The sequence below is a fragment of the Ursus americanus genome, chromosome 15, assembly GCF_024610735.1.
Source record: "Ursus americanus isolate L20-20 chromosome 15, mUrsAme1.1.p, whole genome shotgun sequence".
In the NCBI taxonomy this organism is placed as follows: domain Eukaryota; kingdom Metazoa; phylum Chordata; class Mammalia; order Carnivora; family Ursidae; genus Ursus; species Ursus americanus.
The window spans coordinates 30,776,106-30,801,074 of record NC_142141.1 but is presented as its reverse complement, the minus strand read 5'-3'; positions in this window follow the sequence as shown (position 1 = coordinate 30,801,074).

The following is a 24,969-nucleotide window of genomic DNA, read 5'->3' as shown; positions in this document are numbered from 1 at the left end:
GGAACATGGGTAAAGGATGGATGCTGTGCTGGCAACCGTCGGGGTCTGCCAGAAACAAGTTAAATGGAAACTGTGTTCCATAATGACAAAAAACATGTTGCTAGAAAAAATAAAGACAAATGTTTCTAGTCCTCCTTCACATCTCAGTTCCCCTTTTGCTTCCCCCAGCAAGCACTTCCTTGACTTTCTGAACTAGGTCACGTCCTTGTTTGACATCATCAGAGGACCATTAGCAATTCCAGAGCTAGCTAGCACAAGTACCGCTGGGATTCTTTGATCATGTATGACTTACTGACTAGACTAAAACCTATGGGGGCAGAAACTCGGGTTATTTTACTCACCTTTATAGTCTTCGTGCTATAGCCTGATGCATGTTAGGTGCCTACAACTTTTATGTAGAATAAATGAATTGAGAAGAAGGGTAGTTTTTCCTGACATTGAAATAATGCAACACAGTGAAGGGATGGAAATATAGCATAGAAAAAGTAAATAGATGAATAAGCAAACTTTAAAAGTTGACATATGCAGAAACTGCCTAGACATTAAGAATTTAAACATGCTATCTCTCAGGCAGGGAAGTGTTTTGAATTTCTTAGTACAGTTCTGGAAAAAAAAAAAAACAACCTTATGAAGCAGATACTAACTCTCTGACATGAATATTTTAACAGTTAAAAGCCTCCTTAGTTGGCCTCAATCTACCCCTGTGTTGTGTGTGTGTGTGTGTGTTTGTAAGTGCGAGACCCCATTTCTCTCTTATAGAGTTCTGTTTTAAATTCAGAAAAATTAAAATTAGGAAAAATTAAGAAGTTAAAACATAATTTAATAGAACAACTAGAAAAATAGTACTCTTTTTAGTACAGCCTAGAAATAGATAATCGGTATATAAGGTCTTGAGTTGGAAATGAGAGAAAGAGAGAGAGATGGAGAAAGGGCTGGAGGTAGAGAGGGAGAGAGAAAGAGATGCAGAAGAATTTATGTGCTATTTTATTTAAAGATTCTGAAGAGGGGAGGGAATTCTTCCAAAGGATGGACACACTGCATCTGTTTGGCCTTAGAAGGAGTCTCTGAGTTCTGTCACACTGTCACTAACCCTGCTTCTAGCCATCCTGGTTGTGCGAGATTGATGGCAGAGAAACCGAGCAATAGGAAATCAAGAACAGAACAGCCCTATCAATCTCTCTAGACAGGCGCTTCTGAAACACAGCAGCCTTGAAAGGTCATGATGTATGAATTGATCTTTTTGGAATCTTCCTGCCACAAGTAAAATCCATGAGTCTTTCTAGATAAAGAGTGATAAAATCCTCATATTGTGGTGTTCTGAAACTTTGTTATAGTCCATAGAATTAAATTCTGGTTCTTATACTTTTTGTGGTCTGTATATCCATGTAGAGGAGGTGTCTCTTTGTGTTCTCTTATAGATGACAACGATCAGTCTTTTCCCCAATGTTGTCATCCTTAGAGATATCATGGTATGTGCTCAACAGATATGTATATATAGTATATTATCAAAAAACACTGTGACGTGGTACAGTGAATAAAGCAAACAGCATTTGTAACAAGGGAAGCATTATTTCAACTCTGCCTACCATCCTCTTTTCCAAAGTCATAAATATGATTTTTAATCAGTTGGCCATTCGTGCCAAAATTATTTCCAGTGAATATTGAAATTTCTTGAATATTTAGCTTAGGACAACGAATTGTATAGAGCCAGAATTATTTCCAAGGAAGAATAAATATGAGAAACTTTGTCAATAATAAGCAATGTTCTTTCTCAGCCTTCACCAGATGATGAACTTACTCTAGTTCTTCAGTGAGTTCAGAATTGTTGGCTATTCAACTTTATAATGTAAAAATAGAGTCAGTTTTGACTGAGGGCAGCACTTTTAAAGGCTCTCAAGTTGGTAAAGAGTATGAAGGTCAGAGGAAATTGGCATTGTCAGGACTGATATAAATATATTCAAATGCTGATGGATTTCTATCTTGAAATTGCTGACTTTCTTCTGGATTGTATATAGTTACAAGGTTTCATGAAAAGTATTCTTGACTTCTTAAGAAAACGCTTTCTGACTTTACAAAACAAGAGCTCTTTTTCTCCAGGAATCATATGGAGGGCCTCTCTCATCACTTTTCCTCGTGGAACATTTTCCCAATTCCTCCTTATTTTCTCCTATTAGGTGTATGTGAACAGAAGTGGAAACTACTGATAGTAAACCCAGAACATTCTGAGTATGAAGCAGTAAAAACCCAAACCTGCCACTGTGGCTGTGGCAACTGCCATGTTGATGGCCATCAATGGACTGCAGCACGATCTCTCTTAGTTCTTCATTTTAAACAGAAAACTTGCGACCAACTATTATTACATAACAAGAGAGAACACTTAAAGTTGTATCACAAGATTCTTGGTCTTGAAATTGAGTTTAATTTAAAATATGTATGAGATGCTTTATTCTTACTAAATTTGTTTATGATATATGACATAAAGTGATTAAAAATTAAACATTTCTTAAGATGTCAACAGTAGAGGTTACGTGAATGATAGAACTAATGTGAGTACTTGTTTTAGTTCTGCCTTGATCAAATTGACACAATCAAGCAAAAGTTCATCCAAATTAGATTTCAGTGCTTTAAAGGAAGTCATTCATTCGAAACTAATTTTCTTATCCCTTGTCTCTTCTGTGTGCTGTCTGATTAATTTATAGTCAAAGCCAAGGGGTGGAAATGCATTACCACAATGTGTTTGTTTCTCTTAGAGGTTACTTATTTCCTTGGGAAGTTTGTTTCTATTGCATTGTCGACGTAGAAAAATTATGTAAAATCACTGATATGGGGCCTAAATCAAGCTTTCATAAAAACAGAGCTTATAGAATAACAATTTAGGAAGACGTTCCAAAAATTTAACAAACAATAATACATGAAAAGAACACCAGTGTTATCAGGAAAAAAGCTGCAAAGAGATTTCTTTGCTTAAGACAGTTTAAATGTGTGACTGTTTTGTGTCTTAGGTAATTAATTATTTTCTGTATGAATTTCATTTTCTCCCTTCCATCTCTTTAATATACTGCCCTGTAAGTTCTACTCAAATACATAAAAAAATTTTTTTAGTGTGTAAAGAAATAGAGGGCACAAAAGCAAGCAAGAAAACAAGACAAGCCCAAACTGATATTCAAAGTGGCTAAACAATGTAGGTAAACAGAAAAAAAAAATTTGTTGAAGACCTAAAAAATCTATCCAAAATCTGTACATTAAACAAGAAAGACTAAAGTACATCTAATTGAATGTATAATAAATAAAAAATAAGTGGTATTTTTTTAACATGCTGAGTGAAGGTGCTGTGTTGTCCTAATATTATTTAGTATCTCCAAGTTTCTTTTTAGGAATTAACAGTCCACACTAGGGGTTGTCAAGCTATAGCTTGTGGGTTGGCTGCCTGTTTTTGTAAAGTTTTATTGGCACACAGCGATACCCATGTGTCTATGTATTGTTTAGGCTGCTTTTGTGCTACAAGAGCAGAGTTGATTAGTTGTGATAGAAGCTCATGAAGTATAAATCTATACTATATGACTCTTTACAGAAAAGAGTTTTCCAAATCCTGGCATATACAAATGAAAATAAGAAAATGTAAGCTATTTTAACATGAAATAATTGAAGCAATTTTACTCGTGAAAAGATGGTGAGTTACAGAAGTCTAAGATAAGCAATAGTGTATTATGAGGTTTATCTTTCTAAAATTGTATGTTTCTTAGAAAAAGCAGTTTTACTCCAAGAACACAATGCATATGAAACATTACTATTTGGATCTAGAAAGGAAAGGAAAGCATTCTAAAAATATATCTACTTATTAAGGGTAGACTAACTGCTATATCAAACAATTCTAAAATTTAAGTGACATAGCACACTATTACTATTATTAATTTTTCACTCAGAAAACAATCTGAAGAGTGTTGCTCTTTGGAAGGCTTTTTTGGGGATATTGTCCTCTGCTTAAGACTGTTGGGCCCCTTATATTTTTGCGGTAGCATTTTCTTCTGGGTCCTTAGCGTTTTCTTCATTTCACTTTCTGATAGAGAAAAAGAATGGAGGAATGTGAATGGGAGGGTATTATGGATCATATTTGAAAGTCCAGTCCAGGGTGCCCGGGTGGCCCAGTCAGTAAGCGTGTGGCTCTTGATCTCAGGGTTATGAGATCAAGCTCTGCCTTGAGCCCCATGTCCAGCCTCATGCTGGGCATGGAGCCTGCTTAAGATTTTCTCTTCCCAACCCCTCCCCCTTCCATTCCCTCTCCAAAAAAAAAAAAAAAAAAAAAAGTAAAAGAAAGGAAAGTGAGGTCTGTCATTTCCATCTAGATTCCATTGTTCAGAACTTAGTTACATCACTTTCGTGTAATTGCAAGGGTGGCTGGGTTATGTAGGTAATTAGTTTGATGAACTAGTTTCTGTATTAAGTGCATGTGCCTACATGTGCACACACACACACACACACACACACACATTTTGATATGGAAGAAGCAGTTGTAACCTCATTCATAAACAGCAGTCAACTGTTATTACTAGTAAAGTGACCTAATTTTTTAAAAAAGTTTTTCTTTATTTATTTGACACAGAGAGAGAGAGAGAGAGAGCACAAGCAGGCAGAGCAGCAGGCAGAGGGAAAGGGAGAAGCAGGCTCCCCACTGAGCAGGTAGTCTGAATGGGGCTGGATCCCAGGACCCTGGGATCATGACCTGAGTCAAAGGCAGACGTTTCACTGACTGAGCCACCCAGGTGCCCCTTAAGTAACCTAATTTAAGAGTCTGTGGCAATTGTTCAAGTTCATGCATTCGAATTACAGCCAATTTATTTACAGCAGTGATTTTTCTCTTAACTTTAAAGAATACCTTTGTAACAAATAGCTTATATTTATGCAAGAAGAGTTAAATTTAGTACTTGGATGTCACAAATAAAAATAAAAAGTGAATATCCTTTACATTTTCTAACAAATGAGTAACAAAACATGAATGCCTCAGTGTAAAGTTGAACAAAATATGTGAAGTTATTATCAATATCTACAGTCTAGAGAGCAGTACCATCCAAAAGAAATATGATGTAAGCTGTATGTGTAATTGACAGTTTTCTAGTGGCCACGTTAAAATATAGAAATGGTGACATTCATTTTAATAATATATTGATTTAATTCAATGTATCCACAATATTACAGTTTTCAGCATATAATCAATGTAAAATTATTAAGATATATTTTTTATGAGTCTTCAAAATCTGGAGCATATTTTATGCTTCACACATTTAAGAAGCCATACTTCAAGGACCTAATAGCCACATGTGTCTATGGCTGCATATTGGACAGTACTTTTCTATATTACTGACTATCAAACTTTACGGAGCCTGACAATTACCTGGGGAATTTGTTAAAAGCCAGATTTCAGTTTCTCACTTAAAGTGTATGATTCAGTCGACTGGGATGTGGCCCAAGAATCTACATTTTAACACATATCCTCATGATTTTCATGCTGGAGATCAGGGGTCTACAACTAATGAAAAGGTGCTTAGAAATCTCCAAGGTCACTTCCACCTCTAGTTTCTAGAATTTTTCAGGGCCTATAGTCAATTGATTTCAGCTTGCAGTGTTTTTGATAGCCTATCGTTTTGTGGAAAATTGGTTTAAGAAAGCATATTGAATTTCCAATCTTCAGAGATTTTTAACAAAGCCACAAGGAAGTTTAGCGTTGATTGGGGCCATCTTTGTCCTAGGTCATACTCCTTCTCCACTGAGTAAAGGGACAGATGGATGGAAGGCACCTTTACAGTGTCACAGAGAAAAATACTCCTTATTGCCAGATATAAAGTAACTTAACCATTTTGATAATCACAGTGAGCTTTGGATTTCAGAAAACAAATTAAATCCATATGTAGTAGATCTCAGCTTTAAAAGAATGATTCTCACATTCTAAATCATTAGCAACATATGGTTTATTTTTACTGTTTTATTATCCTTCTCTTTTGTGAATTTCCCTCAGATCCTCAAGCTAATATGCCTTCCTATAGGGTCTACCAGATGTCTCATTCTGTCTGATAGCGTACCTGTCTGAAATACAAATGACTGCTATTTAAAAAGTTCAACTTCTCTGTAAATGCAAATGGTCTAAATATATATGAAAAAATTTTCTAAAGCAGTTTAAAATATCAAGTCTCTTAAAATCTTACATGTATATTAGCAGCAGCTTCTGCTTTAGAAATAAATGATGGTTTTTCCATTATTTTCCAATTTAAAAGGATTGATTCCATTCACTCATATCTGTGAATCATTCTCCTCTAAAATCAAGAAGACCAAGGACATCTTAGAGTTTATATCCTTTTTTGTTTTTAAGAGATCTAAAGAACGGAGAAAATATACTTTTCTTCAAGGCTGCTTCATTTGTTGGCATGAATCCAATTCAATCTTCTCCATAATTAATCATGGTCCAACATATTTCTCCCAGCTATTTTCTTTCCAAAGACATGTACTTTTAAGTGAGGTATAAAATGTTTTTAGCTTTATCAGAAAAGAAGTTGGGAAATATATACTGTTAAATCAATCTCTGTTGCTTGAGACTTTTCCGTGAAATTTCTTGATAATTTTGGGAGAGAAATGGTCTATCTTTCATTTATCCCCTCAAATTACTTAGAAAGTGAAGACTTTTTTGGGAATGCTAATTCCAATAACTTATTGGATCTTATTTGTCATCTGTAAATTGAGCATATTCTAGATACAAGAGAGTGCTCACATAGTGCTAGGTATTCAATGAATCTTAAGACATGACCCTTACTTCCCAGAAGATTTAAGTTGTGTGTGTATGCATGCCATTTCACTTATTTTTTGGATAAAACTTTGTAAAGTATATATTATTATTATTATTATTATTATTATTATTATTATTCCAATGTGGCTGATTGAGAATCTTGGACCCAGGATAACACAGCTCTTATGTGTTAAAATTGGGAGTACAAACCCCATATTTTAACCGCAGGTCTGGAACTCTTTCTACTACATCTGGCGAAAATAGGGGGACAAGGCAGAGGCAAAAACAGAATGTACTCAATTTCAATGGACATTATTTATGATACTTATCTTAATTCTTCCTATTATGTAGCAAATGTAATGTCCCAGATGGTTTTCATAAAATTAGAGAAATCTTGCCTTTGAACAGTGACATGGAAAAAATGAGACTGGCAAAGATTATAAAGAGTAGAACCAACCTGATCATTTCTTTCCTTTAAAAAACACATGATAAATTACTTATTCTTAGATTCTCATATAGCCATTTCCTTATCCCCAAAAGATATTTAATGTTATATTGTTATGCCATCACATACTGTACAGTGAAAATTAGTATAATTTAGTTCACGTAGAAAGCTCTCAAGACCCTTAGAGTAAAAAAAATTTAAAGTGACAGTCCTCCCTGGAGTATTGAAAATATCAATTGTTCTATGGTCTGACAAATCAGAGTTAAATGATAGTTAATAACATGCTTTTAATAAAGAAAAGACACAAAGTACTGTACTCTCTTTTGTATCTTTTCATGTTAGCAAGGAAAAATTTCCCAGCTCCTTTTGGTCTCCACCCACCAAAAAAAATATTTAAGATGAGATCTAAAAATCAACAACATTTATTAAGCTACAATTGGATTACAGAGGACTCCATTACAGAGACAGATTTTAAATTTGGAAAATATTTTCCAATATTAATGACAGCTCACAGTAACGGAGCGTTACTGGTATGTGCGTGCTGTAGTCTTACACAACAAGCCTTTCTTCAGCTTTTTTTTGTTAAATAGTTACCCTAAAACTAAAGATGAATAAATTAATAAAGATTGGTGTTTAAAGAATAATGATTAGAGAGTTGACAGCGGGAGGTAAGGTCAAGATTAAAATAAGCGGTAACCTAAATTTCTCTTTTTTTTCTTCTATTTTTCTCATAGTCTCCAACTTTATTACAGACCTTGCTCTCTGTACTCTGGACACAAGGTCTTTAAACTTGGTTTTTCCTCTGCTAGAAAAGGTCTCCTCCTCCCTTTGTTTGTCCTACAGATAGTTGATTTATCACTTTCCCCTCCAAGAGATAATTCCTAACCTCTCTGATCAATTCTCTTGGATATATCTTTTATAGGTCTATATGATTATTTAATTTGTCTCTATTTTCTCTACTAAACACATGCCATAATGAGAGCAGGGCTGGAGTCTCTCTGGCTAGCCAATGTTCCCCCAGCATCCGTTGAAAGGCTGGGTGAAATCTAAGATAAGATGTTAGCTCTTTATCACTTCATATAGCCCCTAGTATTTCTCTCTAGTTGATAATTTATTGTTTGTTGCAGCCAAGAGCAGCCTTTGCACTGGACCCATACGTCTAGCACCACTTTGATTATAAAACATTTTTGATTAAAAGGATCTAATTTGGTTGTGGTTGATTATTTTAGGGAAGGGGCAAAGGTTAAAGACATAGATTCAAACCTTGTCAGATTTAATGAATGAATAAAAATTCAACTAGAATGTTTCCTAATATTGCTTTATTATGAAGCATTATTAAATAGTTAAATTAGAAACCTAACACTCAGCTTAAATAATAAAAAATACAACTTTGCTAAAGCAGCTGACACACTCTGGGAACTTTCCAAGATCACCTTTCCCAACAAGCCCCAAGTGGTAAATACACTGAATTAGTTATCATTCTATGTTTCTTTCTATGTGTATATCTATGCATATATGTATGTATTTTTCTATGTAGATTCTATTTATGTATCATAAACATACAGAATGGCTTCATATCTTTTTAAGGTTTATATATCTATAGATTATTTATATTTCATACACATTTTTCAGCACTATGATTTTTTCACTCTACATTATAATTTTAGGTTCATGCATGTTTTTTTACAGCTTTAGTTTGTTAATTTTTCTCTCTACTATAGAGAGAAATTTAGACCATTTTCAACTTTTAATAATTAATATAATGGTTTCTTTGAATGCTCTTATGAATTTGCTTTTATGTAGAGTTTCTCTAGACTCTATACCTAATTGTTGAATGGCTGGGTCACAAGTTTTGTTAAACATTGGGCTGTACTGGTTATGTCAAATTGTTCTTCAAAGTACTTGTACCACTTTACATTCCCATAAGCAGTTCAGTAGATTTATTCTTGCTTCACATCCTGATCCACACTTAGTATGGTCAGAATTTAAAAATTTTGTCAGGTTAGAGCTACAGACACTATGTGGATAAATCTTAGTAATAGTTGAATGATAAAAGCGACCTTTAGAAGACTGCATATGGTATCATACAAGTACCCTTTTGTGAAAGCAGAGGAATAATAAAAATCAAAGACCCGAAAAGTGATTCTCTCTGTGAGAGAGGTGTGTAGGTGAATGGAAGGGGAAAGAAAAAATAGGTAGCAGAAAATTTTAATAATGTTCTACAACTTGAATATGGATTTGTATTTATGGTTGTTACATGCATAAACAAACAGACAACAAGTTACATATGTATCAATATACTAGTTGTGTTAGTATGTCATGAGTTGTAGAATTTAATTAATCCAATGATATGAACACAATGACCAAAAGTAAGTAAAGAGAAAGTTAAATTTGTAGATGGAGGCATATGATATGAAATTGTGTTACATCGTGATTTTAATCAACATTTTCTTCATTTTCCAATAATGTCAACCACATTTGAAATGTATTGGCAATTTGAGACTTCTATAAATTACCTGTTGCTATGTTTTTCCAATTTTTCTATTGAATTAATTGTATTTTTCTTTCTGATTTGTAAATTTTAAAATATGTTTTTACTATGAATTCATTGTTGTTTGTATGCATACAAATTTCTTTTCTCTTTATTTCAGTTATTCAACCACTACATACTGATTTCCAATTATGACCAAGGAAAATGCAAGTTTCTAGGTACTTGGGATACAGGCATAAACAAAGCAGACACATTTCAAGCTTCATGTAACATATTTTATTTTAGGAGAAAAGAAAGTTTAAAAACACATTAATGTTTAAGAGAACGAAAAGACAAGACACAGACTGGGAGAAAACATTTTCAAAATACTTATCTGATAAAGGATTGGTATCTAAAATCCATAAGAACTCTTAAAAGTTAACATCATCAACAACAACAACAAAAAACCCAAACAACCCAATTTCAAAATGGCTGAAAGATCTGAACAGACACTTCATCAAAGAAAAATCTATAGAGACAACAAATAAGGACTTAAAATGATGCTCAACTTCATATGCCATTGAGGAAGTGTGAATTAAAACAATCTGAAGCTACTACACACCTGTTAGAATGGATAAAATCCCAAACACCGAGAACACCAAATATTCATAAGAACATGGAGCAACAGGATCTCTCATTCATCGCTGGTGGGAATGTCAAATGATAAAGCCACTTTGGAAGACAGTTTGGCAGTTTCTTACAAAACTCAATATACTTTTACTATATGCTCTGCCGATTATGGTCCTTGGTATTTACCAAAATGAGTTGAAAACTTATGTCTACATAAAACCTGCACAGGAACGTTTATAGACGTTTTATTAATGATTGCCCAAACTGGAAGCAACAAGATGCCCTTCAGTAGGTGAAGGGATAAACGAACTATGCTATGTCTCCCTTGGATAAGCCTCACTTGCATAAACCTCACTTGGAGTAAAGTAGGAAGTCACTAGAGGCTTTGAGCAGAGACCCGGCCTTATTTATGTTTTACAGAATCATTCTGGCTGTGTTGAAAGTAAACTGTAGGTGGCAAAGACAGAAAGAGGTTCCCATTCAGTGACTAGATTTTTATTCTTATTATGATGTGTCTTGATAAAAATATGTGTTTAAGTTTAATCACTTTCAAAACCTACCCACTAGCACAAATATATATTTTGTAATCAATTTTTTATATCTTGTAGAATATATTGCATTTATCCTACCTTATTCTTCAAATTGTATTGACCATTTTTAACCCTTTGTCCTTCCATGTAAATCAGCTTATCAAGTACTCTGAAAATCTGAGCTAAGATCTTTACTAAATTTTCATTGAACTTGCAGATTTTGATTTATATTCCTACAGTATTGAGTCTATTGATGAACAGGGGCCTATATCTCTAAGTATTTATGATTTCTTTAATAGTTTTAGATTTTTCATGAGCAAAAATGAATGACCTGGAAATGCATACTAGGTTTTCAATGTCACTTTTACCGGGAAAAACTCAAGATTGGAGTAATACCAGGATTTCAGCTCCTCCATTGTCTCTGCTCCGCAGCAGAGCATGGTATCTAGTTGTGTCAGATCTCAGATGCTGGGTAGTAAGGAGGGCACATATTGCATGGTGCACTGGGTGTTATATGCAACTAATGAATCATTGAACTTTACATAAAAAATCAGGGATGTACTGTATGGTGACTAACATAATATAATAAAAAAATTATTATAAAAAAAAAGATCTCAGATTCTGAAGGTGGGTCTATGGCCTTTGAGTGAGTTCTCAGATTTAAATTGCATAACTAGGAGAGAATAAGCGCTCTCCTTATACGATTGGAATTGGTCTCCAACAGGAATATGGCGTGATTAAAACATGACATCCACCTTGTTCTACCATATCAGCATTCATGAGGGTGGAGCACACATCTCTTCCCTGATGAGATCACAGGGAACTGGGGTGCCTGTTTGTAAGTTTCCCCTGGGTGATATGGAAACCCAGTGACCTGATTTACACCCTAGCTCTCTCCCAAAGTGATTCTTTGAGGAGCTTGGTGTAGCTGGTTTTCCATATAGTTTTATAAGAGACATTACACAGCATTGGTTTTGGACAAATTAATTCTTTCTTTCCAGTTTTCTACATAATAGCCATGTAAAACTTTTGTTAGATTGGCTCCTGGGCACTTTATATTTTTGTCATTATTGACATTCTTAAAAATATCCAGCAGCTTTGCTAAACCTTCATTAACACTAATAATTTGTCTATATGCTTTTTGGTTTTTGTTTTTTTTTTTATAGGCCGAATTGTGTTGCCCTAAAATTCATATACTGAAATCCTCACTACTTCAAGTGTGACTGCATTTGGACCTAAGGTCTTTATATATTTATTTATTTTTTAAAAAATATTTTATTTATTTATTTGAAAGCACACGAGCGCGAGCGCGTGTGCAAGAAAGAGAGCGTGAGCAGGAAGGGGGTAGAGGTAAAGGGAGAAGCAGGCTCCCTGCAGAGCAGGGAGCCTGTTGGACAGACGTGGGACTTAATCCCAGGACCTGGAGATGCTGACCTGAGCCAAAGGCAGACACTTAACTGACTGAGCCACCCAGGTGCCCCTGGACATAGGGTCTTTAAAGAGAAAGGTTAAAATGAGATCATTAAAGTGAGTCCTAAGCTAAGATGACTGGTGTCCTCATAAGAGGAGATTAGGACAGACACACACACAGAGGGAAGACTATGTGAAGACACAGGGAGAACACAGTCATGGGCAAGCCAAGGAAAGAAGTCTCAAAGGAAACCAACTGTGCTGACACCTTGATCCTGAACTTCTAACCTCTAGAATGTGAGAAAATAAATTTCTATTATTTAAGCCATCCAGACTGTGGTACTTTATATGGCAGCCCTAGCAAAATACTACAGCTTTCAAATTGAACTGTGCTTTCTAGATTTGGTCAGCTCAGAAGCTCTTTGTCTGTATGTGGTAGTCTTTAGACAATCATACAATCTGTGAATAATTATACTTTATTACTATAATGCTATTATTTTCTTTTTATTTCTATTTCTTACTGAACTATTTAGAACTTCAAGTAAAATGTTGAAAAAGTCAGTCAGCATTAAGGGGAATGCTTCTAACTTTTCACCACTTATGAATGATGCTTGTTATGGATTTTTGATAGATAACCTCCATTAGGTTAATGACTTTTCTTCAATTCTTATTTGAAAAGTTTCTTCTTTTAAAGTTATGAATGAGCATTTAAATTTTTTCTAATTTTTTTCCATATCAAAATAGGGCCTTTCTTCTTTTTTGCCTCATGTTCTTTTTAAAATTTTAACTGGATAGATATAGGTATTACTTATATGATGTAAAAAGAAAGGAAAATGGAGTGAATATTTATAATCTCCTATATGATTAAACAACAAATGATGAGTATAGACCCATTAACAAAACACTTGCTAGTTTTCTGTAGGCACAATCTTCATTAATTTTATTGGTGACATTTCTCAAGCCATACAATCCAAAGAAGATACATAGAAAATACCCATTTAGACATGAAAAACCTCTCCGTTCACTCTAATAAAGAAGAACAAATCGTAGATTCTCATTAAAAATGAGCAATTATTCTCATTTTTCAGCTCTACAAATAGTTGTGGAAATTGTCTTATTTTACTTTTTTTTTTTTAAATAAATTTTGAAACTACGGGGAGTTGTTATTTTCATGTATATGTTGTTTTATGTGCAGGTGATCATGTGTCCTAAGTCAAGTCTCAGTAGTGTTTATTTGTGGGCTTATGATGCTACTTTCACAATTCTCCCTGGGGATTCAACATAAAATGTAATTGGTGTAGGTCAGGGCTGGGCTTGTTCTTGACCTCAGTACCCGAACTAATTCTTCATTTTTACTTTTATAAAATCAATAATTTGTTCTCAAGCCATACATAAAACACTCCCATGAGACACTTATTAGTTTCCTGTGTCTGGGGAGACCTTTGAATTTGAGCATCTGCTACATACATCAGCTGGTTTTGTTTGTCTTAAAAATCTGGCATCAAATCAGTCACAGACAGCAAAAGAGGGAAGTCTGAGGGGGAAAATAAAAAGAATTTTAATTTCTTCTTAAATCATCCATACACATTTTTTAAATTTACTTTTATTTATTCTTCTTTTTTAAAATTGAATTATAATTAACATAGTGTTATATTAGTTTCAGATGTACAATGGAACGATTCTACAATTCTGTACATTATTCAGTGCTCATCATGATAAGAGTACTCTTCATCCCCATCAACCATTTCACCCGTCCTCCCACCCACCTCCCCTCTGGCAACCACTAGTCTATTCTCTGTATTTAAAAGTTTTTCTGTTGTTTGTCTTGTTTCTTCATTTGTTCATTTGTTTTGTTTCTTAAATTCCACATATAAGTGAAATCATGTGGTATTTGTCTTTCTCTGACTGACTTCACTTCGCATTATACCCTCTAGGTCTATCCATGTTGTTGCAAATGGCAAGACCTCATTCTTTTTTTTTTTTTTTTAATTTTTTAAAAAATTTTTTATTTATTCATTTGAGAGAGAAAGAGATTGAGAGAGAGCACACGAGCAGGGGCAGGGGGGAGGGGCAAAAGGAGAGGGAGAAGCACACTCCCCGTTGAGCAGAGAGCCCGATGCAGGGATTAATCCCAGGACCCTGTGATCATGACCTGAGCCAAAGGCAGATGCTTAACCAACTGAGCCACCCAGGTGCCCAAGATCGCTTTGTTTTTATAGCAGAGTAACCTTCCATACATATATCCATACCACTTCTTTATTTATTCATCTATTGATGGACTTTTGGGCTGCTTCCATGTCTTGCTATTGTAAACAATGGTACAATAAACATAGGGGTGCACATATATTTTTGAATTCGTGTTTTCATTTTCTTTGGGTAAATTCCCAGTAATTGAATTACTGGATCATATAGTATTTCTATTTTTAATTTTCTGAGAATCCTCCATACTGTTTTCCACAGTGGCTGTATCAAGCTACATTCCCACCAACAGTGCACAAGTGTTTCTTTTTCTTCACATCCTGGCCAAGAATTGTTATTTCTTGTCTTATTTATTCTAGGTATTCAGACAGGTGTAAGTTGATATCTCATTGTTGTTTTAATTCCCATTTCCCTGATGATGAGTGATGTTCAGCATCTCTTCACATGTCTGTTGGTTATCTGTATGTCTTCTTTGGCAAAATGTCTATTCAGATCCTCTGTTCATTTTTTAATGATAGTGTTTGTTGTTATGGTGTTGAATTGTATAAATTCTTTATATGTTTTGGATACTAACCCCTATCAGATATATCATTTGCAGATATCTTCTCCCATTCAGTAGGTTGCCTTTTTGTTTTGTTGATGGGTTCTCTCATTATGCAAAAGCATTTTATTTGGTATGATCCCAATAGTTTAGTTGTACTTTTGTTTCCCTTGCCTGGGGAGACATATTCAGAAAAATGTTTCTAAGGCTGATGTCAAAGAAATTACTGCCTCTCTTTTCTTCTAGGAGCTTTATGGTTTTAGGTCTCACATTTAGGTCTTCATCCATTTCAAGTTTATTTTTGTGTGTGGTGTAAGGAAGTGTCATTTCACCCTTTTGCATGTAGCTCTCCAGTTTTCCCACCACCATTTGTTGAAAAGACTGTCTTTTCCCCACTGTATATTCTTGCATCCGTTGTCACAGATTAACTGGTCATATAAATGTGGGTTTATTTCTGAGCTCTCTGTTCTGTTGCACTGATCTATGCCAACAACTACATTTTTAGTGTGCTTTGAAGAAGGCAGAGTATAAGAGATAACTTAAGTAACAATGCGTCATTTTCACTGATGCTAAGGAAGGAATTCTCCAAAGTTTTCCCATCCTGTCACAAGCATAAGCTGAGTCATCTCTGTGATTGAATTTTTTCTGACTGATTAAAAACATAATGCTAAATAAGTCTTTTTGAGTTCTATCATATCTTAATAAGTAAGCCAGCGGCTGACACATCACTTAGTGCAAGCTACTATTGTACGTAAAATGTTATCACAATTAAAAATAATTTATGTCAGTGTTTTGTGATTCATCTAAAACAAATACAATACTGAGAGTTTTAGTACGGTAATGTCTAAGGAAAGTCCCGTTGAAAAGCACTATAAGTATGCATGTATGTTTGCACATGTATGCATATGTCTGTAAGATAATTTTGTAAAAAATAAATTCATTTAAAATAGGCACATGAGTAAAAGTTTGCTATTAAAATCTTCATATAAATGACTTAGGTTTCATTAACTTCTTTTTTTTTTAATATTAAGAAGCCCTATTTTTATGCACGTACATCCCTATGGCAAGAGTTTTCAAACTTGAAAAATAGGGAAATGCAGTAGATTTAATTATTGGCCCTAATTCTTCAGCCTTTCCCGCAAAGCCGTTGTTGTGCCTATTTATGTAGGGATTTCCCTTGACTTTGAATTTAGGCATGGGACTGGCATTAGCTGATGGAACATAGACAGGAGTAACCACATGCCAGGTTTAGGCTTACGTTTCAAATGACCTTCCATACTTTTGCTTTTGCTGTCTTGAGCTTCTGACATTGCAAAGAGAACACATGCAATGGTCAGCCTGCTGATCCAAGCAGGAGGAGGGACACAAGGAGCAAGGCTGCTCCTGCTGGACCATAAACATACAGTGAGAAGCGCAGCTGCCGCAGTCACCACAGCCTGAGCCAGAGGTGCCCAGCTGAGCCTCGCTTACTCGCTTAGATAAGCTTAACTCAGTCAATGAATGAAAATCATGACTATGACTGCATGCGACTGAGATTTTGTGGTTATTTGTCACGCAGCAGTACTGCAGTACTGGCTGACCAATCCAGAGAGATTTGTATTTATGGAAATAAATATATGTATTCCTTATAAGGTAATTCTCAGTCTACCTTTTTTGTTTTTCTCCCTGTCATTGCTATTTTGGGGGAAAAAAGTGACCAGAGTCTCTCCTACTGATAAACCTTCAAGAGAGTTAGTTACTCAGTGTGCCCAGAAACACGAATCATGTGCCTACAGAAACCTGCCAACTTGTCTCATTGATATGCATGGAGCAGAAGTTGGGTATAAACCTTACCTTCCACCCTCAGCTCCAACTGGGGCAGAAACAATCACTGAACCTGTGCCAAGGGATTAGATGTCCTGTCCCATGCAGTAGCTGCCTGGGCATTCTCTTCCTTGCTCTGTCAGTTTTAATCATTGGTCCATATCTCTGACATCTTGGGAAAGTTTCTTCTAAGGTCTTCCTCTCTCATGCATCAGCACATATCCTTCACACGAAAATGGGAGTCATTAAGTTAATATTTTGTTTCACAAAAATTTTAATTGACAAATATCCATTCTGCTTTTCTAAGAATTACCTGCACACAAATTGTCGAGAACTCATTAATAATTAAAAATGTGCTGGGTGGAAGGCTGATTTTATAGTTTAAGAAAATCATTTGATGTTGGTAAGTTATTTAACTACTCTTGTTCCAAAAAAGGAATTGCGGAAGAATGATAATGAAATGTAAATCAGAGGTCTTCCTTAAGAGTGTAGGTTTGGCTGAATGAGGTTTTGTCTGTATGCCTTAAATATTTAACATGACTCTCTGTACCATCGGAATGCATTTATTCTTATTCAAAAGGAAGAGAGTCCTTGAATTAGTTAAACTAAGGAAACTTTGGATACAAACGATCTTTAGCAAAAGCAGGCTGTACCCGCTAATGGATATCTGTTTGGGAAACAGAGAATATAACATATGACAGTTTAAATCTAATTATAATTTAAAAATCTGTTGCTTGCTCTTTGAAATTGCAGAAAGAAAAAACCAGTGATTGAGATTGTAAGGTACATGGTGTTTCCAAGATGTTCCTTGGTAGCACATTAAAGTGCCACTCTGATATCTGCAAATCCACCTGCTTATTGTGCTTGGGAGTGGTTCGGAGAACGCTGCTCTGTGAGCATCTCTCATATCTCAAGATGTGGGGTATTTTTTTCATCTTTCTCTGGAAACTCAGTACTGCGGTGAAAGGAACAGTGAGTACGAGTCCAATAATGGCTCTTTTAAATTTAGTGGTATAAAAACAATTAAAACTTAACTTGTAAACTTTCACTTTTTTATCATCAATTTCTCCCATATTATAAAAAGTCTGAGGACATAATTACCATGGTTGAGCCACATGCCAGGAATTGTGTTAGAAGATACGTATGTCCTTTGTTTCTCACTCATTCTTAAATATCTATGAAGTAGCATTAATTCATTTTATATAAAACAAGAAGCTACTGATAAATCAGTAACTTGCTGAAAGTCAAAAGCCAAGGTAGCAGTTTCCGTCAGAGCTCTGCTCACATCCCCTCTTACCAGTTTGCTTTATTGGGGATAGCCATCCTTCAGCTTCTGCCCTGCTTAGTTCCTACTGGCTCAACCATACAGATGCTTTACCCAGATACTGAACACTGTAAGTGCCTGGGAGTTGACATACCCTGAGTGGTTCATTGCCAATGACAGAGCAGTGAAGGAGTATGGAAACACAGCTGGCTTGAACTTGTTTACGCCCCAGGGTTCTGGAAGGAATCAGGACAAGATGGGGACTTTGCTTGTAATTGTACTGGTTTGGTTTCCTCCTCCTCCCTTCCTGCTTCCCTTACTCCCTCATTGTTCTCCTCAGGCAGTGCTGACCCACAAAACCACAGCCAGAGTCTGCTTCTAGGGAATCCAACCTAAGGCAGGCAGGATTCGAACAGAGATCTAACCAATTCAAAAACCCAATTGCACAATCATTCCAAAAAGTGACTTCATTTTTAGTTTCCCATATTTCTTCTTTATCAGTTTATTTTATTCTGTTTTCTTTGTTTTACTTTCATACACCTTTATTTTTATGCACTAAACTGACACTTGGTCTATACACACACAGCTGAGAAAATGGAATGTTGATTCACAAAAAAAGGATTTGTTTATAAATTTTAGTAGCTTTGGCTGGAATACTGAGGATTTTTTTTTCTTTTTAAAGATTTTATTTATTCATTTGACAGAGAGAGAGACAGCCAGTGAAAGAGGGAACACAAGCAGGGGGAGTGGCAGAGAAAGAAGCAGGCTCCCAGCGGAGGAGCCTGATGCGGGGCTTGATCCCAGAATGGCGGGATCACGCCCTGGGCCAAAGGCAGACGCTTAAGGACTGAGCCACCCAGGCGCCCCTATACTGAGGTTTTTTACTAAGAGTTTATTGTTCCAGTAACCTTCTAGGTAGAGGCCTGCTTCTCCTTAGTGAAGTCTAATCTTCTCCTTAGTGAAGTCTAATTTGGAAAAAAGGTAAATAATGAGAATGTCAAGGTACAAGAAAGACTATTTTAATTGGCCGTATAGAACCTCTTAAATGTTGATTCATTCGTATATTGATTTATTTATTGATGAATAAATATTTATGAAGAGATTACCATTTTTCAGGCATTATTTTAGGGTCTGAAGATATAGAAAATATAAGCAAATATTCCACATATTTGCAACAGTGACCGTGGGGCAAGACAGACAGACAAACCAACCAATAAAAACAATATTTAAAAATATCAGGTAATGAAAAGTGCTATGAAGGAAGGAAATAAACACCAAAACTGAACAGCAATTGGTAAAAACTACTTTTTTACATATAGAGGTGGCATTGGACACCAGGATAATAATATATGGTGAAGGAAGAAGCCATAAGAATGCTGGCAGAAGAATGGTCCAGACAGAGGGTGACCCTGAGATGGGTGCATACTTGGTATGTGTTTATAGAAAACAGTAAATAGGCCAGTGTGGCTGAAACACAGGGAGAAAGAGCGAGGGGGGAAAAAAAGACAAAATAAGGGAACAGAGAACTAACCAGAAATTGGAGTAAGCTCCTTGTGTTGAGGTAAGTTCTGTCTGTAACTATTTTGTTGATATGTGGTGTATGACGTTGACTAATTTAAATATGTCGATCCAACTTTGCGTCCTAGGGATGCAGTTCACTTGGTCATCTCGTATAATCTTTTTTATGTGTTGTTAAATCAGTTTGCTAGTATTTTATTGAGGATATTTGCATCTATGTTTATCAAAAATATTGGCCTGTAGTTTTCTTTCCTTGTGGTGTGTTTGTCTGGATTTGGTATCAAAGTGATGCTGGCTTCATGAAATGAGTTGGAAGTTTTCCCTCTACTCCATTTTTTGGGCAAGTTTTAAAAGGATTGATATTAATTCCTTTTTAAATGTTTTGTAGAATTCAGTAGTAAAGTCTTCTGGTCCTGGACTTTTCTTGGTTAGGAGTTTTTTAATTCTACTCCAGTCTCCTTATTTATTATTGGTCTGTTCAGACTTTCTATTTCTTTTTGATTCAGTCTTGGTATGTTTCTAACAATTTATCCATTCTAGGTTATCCAATTGTTTGGCATATAATTGTTCATAATAGTCTCTTTTAATCCTTTTTATTTCCGAGGCATTCTTTGTAATGTTTCCTTTTTCATTCCTGATTTTCTTTATTCGAGCCTTCTCAAATAGTTATAGTTAAGTTTGTTGATCTTGTTTATTAAAAAAAAAAAAACTCTTAGTTTCATTGATTTTTTTGTTTGTTTTCTATTATTTATTGATTATTTCTGCTCTGATACTTATGTTTCTTTCCTTTTGCTAACTTTGGTTTTATTCTTTTCTTCCCTAGTTCTTTGAGGTATAAGGTAAGGTTTTTGTTTGAGATCTTCCTTTTTAACCCAGATAATGACGACTATAAACTTCCCTCCGTTAGGTGTGATGGAAGGCCATCAAAAGTTTTGAGCAGATTGAGAGGGTTTACTCTGGTGCTCGGTGGTAAATGGACTGTAAGCTGGTGAAAGGGCAAGCATGGCAAGCAATTCATCCAAACATTCATCCAAAACATTCATCATGCTCCCATAACACTGGAACCTTCCAGAAACAGACTTTTCACAGATATTAATCCTCTATGTGTTTATCCTCTGCTTCCCAGACCTCCTTTTCTGTTCCAGCTTTTAGGTAGAAACAGACAATGCATCCCCCACCTCATGCAGCAGAACCACACATGAGCCACTCTTCAAATAACTATGAGAAAGAAAGACGTGCAGGTTTTTGGGCGGTTGAGCTGTATAAGTTCTTTATGTATTTTAGATACTAATCCTTTATCAGATATGTCATTTGCAAATATCTTCAGAAATGAGCACTCTTAAACATTGGTATTGGGAGTACAAAATGGTACAGCTTTTCTGTCGGGCAATTGGATAATAATTACCAAAAGCCTTAAACATGTTTAAAATCTTCAGTAATTCTATTTCTAGGAACTTTTCCCAATAAGTAAACTGAGGTACAGGTAAAGACTTATATACAATAGTATTCATTGTGGAGTTAATACTGAAAATGACCTTGATGTCCAAAAATAAGGAATTTGTTACATAAAGATGTTACATCCAATATGATAGAACACTATTTAGTAGTTTTAAATGATGTAATATAAAAACATTTAACAGCAATAAAAATATTCTTCAGGGCACCTGGGTGCCTCAGTCAATTAAGTGTCTGCCTTCAGCTCAAGTTGGGATTGAGTCCTGCTTCGGGCTCCCTGCTCAGCAGAGGGTCTGCTTCTCCCTCTACCCCTACCCCCTGCTTGTGATCTCTCTTTTTCTCACACACTCTCTCTCAAATAAATAAATAGATAAATAAATAAATAAAAATGTTCTTCATGTTCCATTAGATGAAAAAACAGTTTATGAAACAGTGAGTATGATACAATCACAAATTTTAGTTTATGTAAATGCATTGGAAAAAGACTTATATCCTGTAGATCAGTGCTGTCCAGCAGGAACATGATGCAAGCCACACATTGATTTTTAATTTTATAATATCCACATTAAAATAGTAAAAAGATGAAGGTGAAATTAATTTTAATAATATACTTTAACTAAATATATTGAAAATATTACCATTTCAATATATAATTGATATAAAATTTTAATGAGATATTTTATACTTTTTCATACTAAGTCCTGGAAATTTCATGTGTACTTTGCATTGGATAGCACAACACATTTCAGACTAGCCACACTTCAAGTGCTCAGTAACCACATGGGGCTAATGGCTACCATATTGGGCAGTACACCTCAAGAATGTCAGATATGGCCAATTTCTGTTTTTATATTTTTGCTTTTCTATATATTCTACTTTTATAATTAGGAAAAAATGATATTTTTATTTTTTAAAAATTTTTATTTAAATTCAAGTTAGTTAACATACAGTGTAATACTGGTTTCAGGTGTGCAATATAGTGATTCAACACTTCCGTACCAGACGGTGCTCAGCATCACAGTGCACTCCTTAATCCCTATCACCTATTTAACCCACCCCCACCCTCCCTCTGGCAACTGTCAGTTTGTTCTCTATGAAAAGTGTGCAGAAGATGTGAATAGACATTCTTCCAAAGAAGACCTACAGATGGCCAACAGACACAAGTAAAGATGGGCAACATCACTGATCATCAGGGAAATGCAAATCAAAACTACAATAAGATATCACTGAATATCTGTCAGAATGGCTAAAATCAAAAACAGAAGAAACAACAGGTGTTGGCAAGGATGTGGAGAAAAAGGAACTCTTGTGCTCTGTTGGTAGGAATGTAAACTGGTGAGGCCACTGTGGAAAACAGTATGGAGTTTCCTCAAAAAATTAAAAATAGAACTCCCCTATGAATAAAGAAGATATAGCATACATATATATACACACAATATACTATGTATATGCGTACGCAGAATGTATACTATGTATACACACACAATATTCTATCATCTATCATCTATCTATCATCTGTAGGAATACTACTTAGCCATAAAAAAGAATGAAATCTTGCTATTTGCAGTGACATAGATGGAGCTAGAGAGTATTGTGCTAAGTGAATTAATTAGGCAGAGAAAGACAAATACCATATGATTTCACTCATATGTGGAATTTAAGAAACAAAACAAACAAGCAAAGGGAAAAAGAGGGAGGGGGGGCAAACCAAGAAACAGAGTCTTAACTACCGAGAACAAACTGATGGTTACCAGAGGGGAGGTAGGTGGGGGAATGGGTTGAACAGGTGATGGGGATGAAGGAGGGCACTTGTGATGAGCACGGGGTCTTCTAAGGAAGGGTTGAATCACTATCTTGAACGCCTGAAACTAATATTAGACTCTATGCTAACTAACTGGAATTTAAATAAAAATTAAAAAAAAAAACCCACAACTGTGCCCTAGGATTATAATTGAGAGGCAATATATGCCAAGAATTCAATATTTGTCCAATTGGCATTCTTTGTTTTTCATGGAAAATAAACTTACTGTTTCCTAGATTGGTTGAGAAACTAAGACTTGAACCAAATTTTGAAAGATAGGTAGAGTGTGAGGGAAGAGATAAGCAGAATCATGGCAGATACAGAGCAAAAGCAAGGTTCTGTTAATGAATAGACTTTTTGGAGCAGCGGGAATCTAAAATATATATCACTGGTAGTCCTGTGGGTAGAGGGCTTAAGCAAAGATACACTTTTTTGTGAAGTGGGATAACCATTGAAGGGTTTGGTTAACACAGCTTTACAGAGAAATTCCATTAGAGACACTATTTTTTGTGAGCACTGTCTCTGGTCAGCAGAAGGTAAAAATGCATGTATTAACATGCCTATTAGCACCATTATCACACTCACTGGCGTATTCATCATGTTTGTTTGAATTAAGCCGAAGTCACGGGACTCCGGCTGGAGCTGGGTGGGGATATTCTTAATCGAACATAGGTGCACACAAGGAGACGCCTGGTCATACAAGTGATTCCACGGAAGCCCTGAGCAGAAAGGGAGCAGAATAAGGACCCTTGGCAACTAGAGGAGGAAGGAGTACTGAACTGAAGGGGGACAGAGCCAGATATACACTTGCCAACAACAGTTTCAGAAAAATGTGTTTTCAGTTTACAGAGACTTTGAGTTGGATAAAATGTTTCTATAATGACAGGAAAGAAGAAGTCTATGATAGGAAAGAAGAAGCCGAGTAATGAGTTCCTAGCATAAACCATTTCAGTTTGCGAAGTGGAAATCGCTTTTTGAGATATTGAGAAATGAAAAATAATGGCAGGTGCCGAGGTGAAAAGGCAGCCTGCTTAAAAATCATATTCAAATCAGTGTTATAATTTATTCATAAAATGCCTACGCTTATTAAATTGCCTTCAACTCTTTTCACACTTTTCGGTGTTTATGAAAATGATGTATTATGTGATTGTGAGTACTAACACCAAAACCTTAAAAATATTGGGCCAATATTATGATGGGCGTTTCCATTTTTAAATATTTCTCATTTTCACTTTGATGGATTTTAAACCGCTGGATCAGGTACTTCATATTGTTGTTCAAGCCTATAAATCTTCAAATTACAGTAGCTTTTCATCCATTTTTGATTTTTAAAAAATTAATAGAAATAAATGATTTTAATAAAATTTGGTATTATAGTATTTACAAAAATTTGAAGTCTAAATTTTATTAGCTCAATAGAGAACTTTATTATAAAGAAAGCAATTCATATAAATGTGATCCAACATGGTACATTTGTATAATCAAAATGTCTTGAGGAAGAGCTATTAATTATTCAAATCTGGGATTGATCAAGTATGGCATTGGTACATATAATTTGCTTGCAATCGTGTGTGCATGTAAGTAATTTCACTAATTTGTTGATTAATTTTGAGTAGAATTGACTTTCAACAAAGACTTGCAGTCACAAATTGTCTTGAATGAATCTAATATAAATGGAGTCTCCCAGCCTAACTAGAGATAAATTATTCTAATGTAAAAGAGAAATAAATCTGAAACTGTAGCTAAACCTTTTCTAATTGATGACAGGTGTTGAGTTAATTGGTAGTTAAAAAAACACTACACTTCAGACACAATTTCTTAATGGCTAATGCTGAGCACAGAATTTTCTCACATTTTACATTTAAATATGAAGTTGCTTCTACAAGTAAGTCATATTCAACATCAAACGTCTTACTCTACTTGCACTGTTTAAATCTGACAACAGATAGAAGCCTTGGGCAAACGTTATCCTTTACAAAACAATGCAAATGTTTAAGTGATTGAAGGGTATTGCTATCCATCCCACATCCTATCATAGAAGTTTTTTGTTCAACTCTTTCTATATTTGACATTGTTACTGATTAAATTTATAAAGCATTCCTTTTATTTATTTCTAAGCATTTACCTAAAC